Source organism: Ailuropoda melanoleuca, unplaced genomic scaffold (genome assembly GCF_002007445.2).
Source record: "Ailuropoda melanoleuca isolate Jingjing unplaced genomic scaffold, ASM200744v2 unplaced-scaffold2414, whole genome shotgun sequence".
In the NCBI taxonomy this organism is placed as follows: Eukaryota; Metazoa; Chordata; class Mammalia; order Carnivora; family Ursidae; genus Ailuropoda; species Ailuropoda melanoleuca.
Genome location: NW_023193993.1, coordinates 14,400 through 20,426, shown reverse-complemented (window position 1 = coordinate 20,426; position 6,027 = coordinate 14,400).

Genomic DNA, 6,027 nt, shown 5'->3' with positions numbered 1-6,027 from the left:
ATGTGCACACATGTATTCTTGTCATGTGCTGGTGTGTGCACATGTGTATGTATGTACACAAACATGTGTGAAAGATTTTTAGATTTGGCCCATTGCCACAGCCACTTCTTCAAAAGCAAGTTTATTCTAGAAAACGCAAATGAGTCTATAGTGACAATGAGGTGGAGGTGGGAGGAGGGAGGGGTGAACTGCAATGTGGTTTGAGGACACCTTGTGGATAAAGAAAATGTTTTGATTGTTGCCCTGATTTCATAAATGTATTTATCTTTCCAAAACTCATGAAATCCCAACCCTTATGACATGGATGTTATTATTGCATTAAATTAAAGCCCCCCCAAATTCCAAGCAAAATGGGTTTTTTTAAAGCCATTTTAAGAGGTGAGTTTCCAGATCTTTGTCACCTTGGAGGATGACAAAGAAGCCTGAAGGCTTTGGCCAAGCTTTAGAGATAGCTCTGCAGAAACTCCCCTTTAGGACATGAAAGTGATTGCTCGACTCTGCTTGGCCTGGTGAACAATGAAGTCAGTAATCAAGGACAGGGTGCACGGGGAAATGAGTGAACAAGCAGGGTCAGATGGAGGTGTTGAGTAATCATGAATGAGGAAGTCTTGACTGATTACTATGATTACTGTTTTCATAGTGTCTGCAAACCCCCGATTCAGGGTGCATAAGAAAACACCCTCTGGTCTGAGCCCTACTTCTGTTCATCACTCAGGAACCAAGTTTTCTCAACCTTCTGATACAAGCACAGCTCAGGTTACAGTTCGGTGTGCAGGCTCTGATAGCCCCTGTCAGTGCAAGGATTTAATCAGGCAGTGTTGATTGTGGCAAACCTGAAGGAATCTTGCCAGCACCAAGAAGGGGCATGCCCAGCACACACCTAACACCTTCCTTCACTCTTGCTGGTTTCATTGTGTGCCAGGTGGGCAGGAGTAGATGGAGCCATTACATCACTGCTAATTCAAAAATAGTAGAGTTCAAAGATACAATCGAAGTTTTAAGAAAAACCTTTAAAACAGAGACAGGGATTTTTCACCAAATACTCCTTTTTAATAAACTTCGTATTGAGATACAGCATATACAGGAAAAAGTGCACCAATTATACTGGGACAGCTCAATGAAATGTCACGAATGGCATACCACTAGGTGAGCATCCAGGTCAAGAAACAGAACAGTTAGAAGCCTCCTCATGGGACTTGCAGTCACTGTATCCACACACCACACCCAAGATAACCACTATCCAGACTTTTAACAGCAATAAATAATTTTATTTCTGCAGTACCTGGGTGGATCGGTAGGTGAAGTGTCTGCCTTCAGCTCAGGTCATGATCTCAGGGTCCTGGGATCCAGCCCCACAATCGGATCCTGCCTCTCCCCCACTGCTTGTGCCCACTCTCTCTCTCCCTCCCAAATGAATAAATAAAATCTTTCTTTTAGAATCTTTAAAAACAATAATAGTCTTACTTCTCGACACTCATATAAATGGTATCATACAAGACAGATTCCTTTGCATCTGGCTTATGTCATGCAAAATTCTGTTTGCAAGATTTATCTGTATTTTTACTTATAGATGTTTACTCCCATTATTGTATAATGGTCCGTTCTATGACTCTACCACAAATTATTTATTTCTGTACTTGTGCTTGTCATTTGTACTGTTCCAAGTTCGGGGTTAATATGAATAGTGCTGCTGTGAGCATTTTAGTAGCTGTCTTTACATGAACATATGTTCCAAATTCTGCTGAGTATATATCTAGAAGCTGAATCGTTGGCTCAGATGTTCAGTTTTAGTAGATTCTACCCAATAATTTTCTAAAATGGCTGTAGCAATGTTCGCTTCCACCATTTGTCTGCAAGAGTTCCCTTGGTCCTCCTCCTTGCCAGCATTGGTGTTATGCATCTTTTTCATTATTGACATTCCAGTGGGTCAGAAATTCTTTTGAGAAAAACAACAGTTATAAGCTGGGAAGGCATCGTCGCTGTAAAGATGTTCTCAACATCAGGCAAATTTGTTTCTTACAGAATTAAGTATGTAGAAAAGATTTCTGGTTTCAGACAATCAATTATATACTTAATATTGGAAGACTCCCACATGTAATTACAGTTAAAGCTCAAGTAGGTTTTACGAATCATCATAATGTGGTGGAAGGAATGGCAATTGGTACAACCACTTGGAAGTGTAACTCAAAGATATCCACCAAAGTTTTAAATGTCCATTGACATGGCAACTCTTTCTTGAGAATAATACAGAAATTCCTAAGCACACAAAGATTTTCATACAGATACATTCCTTTGATATTGTTTGTGATAGCAAAAAATTGGACACAACCTAAATGCGAGCATAGAAGTGGTTTAACATATCATGCTATGTTCATACTATGGCATACTGTGCAGCCATTAAAAATAATGACGTTGATATTGTGTACATCCATGGAAAAATATCCATAATGTATTGTTAAGGAAAAAAAAGAAAACTTAGAAATGATATGTATGGTGTGACTTCACATCTGTTGGAAAAACAACGAACCAATAAGCATTAAAAATAGTCTGGAAGAAAACACTAACAAATAACAGGGATTTACTTCCTGGGAATAGGATTAGAAAATTGGAATCAAGAGAGATGTACAATTTACTTGTTTCTATTTTTGTTATTTTTGAATTTTTTCTATGATAAAACATTATTTTACAATTTTAAAAACATGTAACCTTTCTAGAATAAAACAACACTAACAAGGGTATGGCTTTGATATACACCTTCTTCATTAAGGTGATGAATTTCACTAACTCAGATACCCTAACACCTCAACCATTGACTCTGATGGTTAAGTTAGGTTAGATTATTGCTTACAAATGTTCACTCCTCTATCTCCACCCACCATGAGAACAGCATTCTTCGCCATCCCACTGATGTTGGTCATGGCCACATGACTTGCTTGGGTCAATGAAAACTGGGCAGAAGTGACAGTGTACCAGTTCCAGGGCTAGGCCTTAAAAGGCATCATGTGTTTTCACATATATGTATTTTCATCCCTCTGGGACCTTCTAATATTTGAAATGAGAAAAATGTGCCCCAGGTAGAACCACCATACAGTGAGAAACATGGTCGAGGACTATCCCATCTGACCACATGAGAGCATGAGAGTGCTTATTTATTGTTGTATGCCAGTGAATTTTTTTTGTTTTGTAGTTACTACTGTGTTGACATCTGACAGAGACATTCGCTAACAATTTTCTTGGGTTTTTTGCCCCATGGACACTTTTTTTAATGGGCTTACTTTAAAAACCTAATTTTCTATTTTAGCTCTATCATAAGCTATAATAATCATGAAACAGACTCTATGTGCTACTTATGTATTAAATACACATTAGCATAAATATATAACTATTAAAATGTTTTAAGTTGATCTTTCTGACTCCCTAGAATTATCTGGCCCACCATCAGTAGTATTAGTACCACATTTTCAGAAATACTGACACAATCCACAGATATATTCCCTCTCTTCTCTTATTTAGTAGTAGACTTTTGCAGGATGACAGGTAAAGCTGCGGTCCTGGAACTAAGCATATTTCTGACTGTCAGAAGTGGAGATAAACCAATGTTTTTGGCAGTTTTGTCACTGCGCAGTCAATTACTGGGCTTACCAGCTCCAGCTATGGGCGGGACAGTATGTTGTAACGGGAACCATTAGTTACTTGTCAATATGCAGTATTTGCTTCATGCTTCCTTAAATAAATAAGTTAGTCACACCTATTGTGACTAAACTAGAGGTTTTCTCCTACTCCTGGGTGCAGTATGAAGACACCCTGAAAAGAATTGAAATAGTAACAAATATTCAGCCAAGTCAAAGGCAAGAGTATTTGAGATTACCAATGGCCAAGTGTCAATATGGGCTAAATGATGACTGAGAAGCAGCCTGCCATCTCAAAGAAGTTTCTGACTAATTGCTCAGCTGAGCAAGCCAGCATTGAACAGCTGTTCTTGGTCAGTTTTACTCTTGTATTGTGACATCTAGAATTATTTTGTACCACCAGTAGTATGAACACCACACTTTCACATATGCTGTCCATAAGTAATATCTTCTTGACATCTTAAATTCTTTTATATGGCTATTCAAGGATGGCTTGTTGCAACTGGCATTCTATGTGATGGCAAAATGAGTGAACCCAAACTTAGCACATGCTTCCTCTTAGCTGGGATTTCCTGAGCTCTAAGATATGGGTACTATACTTCTCATTTAATTCCAGTCTTATGTAAATCTATCTCCATGTTAGGCAAAATTCCTATTCCTTGTGGCTCCTAAAGAAACATGATTCCATACTTAGCACAAAATGCTTTCATGATAAACTCATAAATGAAGCCCATTTATAACTGTGGGTTCCTCTGGAAAAAAAGACAGTCTTTTCAGAACTTGCCACTGGAACATGGACTTGCCTATTGAATTCTGAAGCTGGGAAGAATTCCTCAGTGAGTCAGAGTCTCCAGGCCCTTTTCCTTCAAATCTGCTAGGCAACCTTGGAGAAAATTCCTTTTCCTTGAAATGGGAGCTGTTTGGCCATAGGCTCATTATAATCCTGGGGTTTCCCAAAGAATTCAATGATAGAAGATTAGAGTGCATGGGCTCTTCAGCAAATGTCTGATTTCCCATATGCAGAAAGTTTCCAGACACAAAATGATGTGTGAATTTTATACATTTTGTAAACAAATTAAAAATCCATTCTGGGAACTTCCTCAATTTAATAAAAGAACAACATTTAGCCTCATATTTACTGATGAAAGGCTGAAATCTTTCCCCCTAAGGTCAGAAAAAAGACAAAGATATTTTCTCTTGCCACTTCTATTCAACATTGTACTAGAGATTCTAGCCAGCCCAATTAAACAAGAAAAAGGGAATAAATGGTATTTCATATCAGAAAGGAAAAAAGTAAGGCTATTTCTGTGTGTAGGTGACATGATCTTCACTATCGAAAATCCTAAGGAACACACAACACACACACAAACACACACACACACACACACACACACAGAGACACACCCTCTAGAGCTAATAAACAAGCTCATTGTACACTGAAAACCATAAAACATACTTGAAAGAAATTAAAGAGGACATAAGTAAATGGAAAGGCATCCCATGCATGTGAATTCACAGTCTAAATTTTGTTAAGATGGCAGTACTCTTCAAAACTGATCTACAAATTTACTGCTTTCCTTATAAAAATCCTAGTTTTTTTCTTTTTGGTTTTGTTTTGTTGGTTTTTTTTTTTTTTTCTGAAATGGACAAGTGGATCCTAAACTTCCAATGAAAAAGTTAAGATGAGGTCATTAAGGTGGACCGTAATCCAATCTGACCAACCTTCTCATAAAAAAGAGAACGTTAGATCCATGGACAGACATTCACAGAGGGTAGATGGTATGAAGAGGCACAGAGATAATGCCACGTGGAGACAGAGGAATGGAGTGATGCTTTTTATTAAGCCAAGGAGCACCAAAGATTGCCAGCAAAACACCAGACACTAGGAAGAGACAAGAAAGGATTCTTCCTTACAGATTTCAGAAGAAGCATGGTCCTGGGCACACCTTGATTTGGACTTCCAGCCTCCAAAACTGTGGGAGAATATATTTCTGTTGTTCCAAGCCCCCTAGTTCACAGTATTTTGTGAGGGCAGCCCTAGGAAATGGATACAGAGAGCATCCACAAATACACAAATCTGATGGCACTACAAAAAAAACATTCCTTTTAATTCATTGTTCACATTTAACCTGACAGGGGAAAGATGATGTCTACGTGTGTGGGAGTGCACATTTGTATTCATCCGGAAGACTACTCAAGGTATTCCATGCAGGAAGGGGCTGATACACAGAACTTGATGCTTAAAAAATATTTGAAAGGGTTGGAAGAGCAAAGGTTGAGAAAACTGCTGATAGTCTCAGAATATCAGGCAGTTATAGAAATTACAAGAACTTCCCACCACCAATGATCTCTGCCACCCGAAGCCCTGACGTGGGTAAATCACAGGCGGATGGATGTA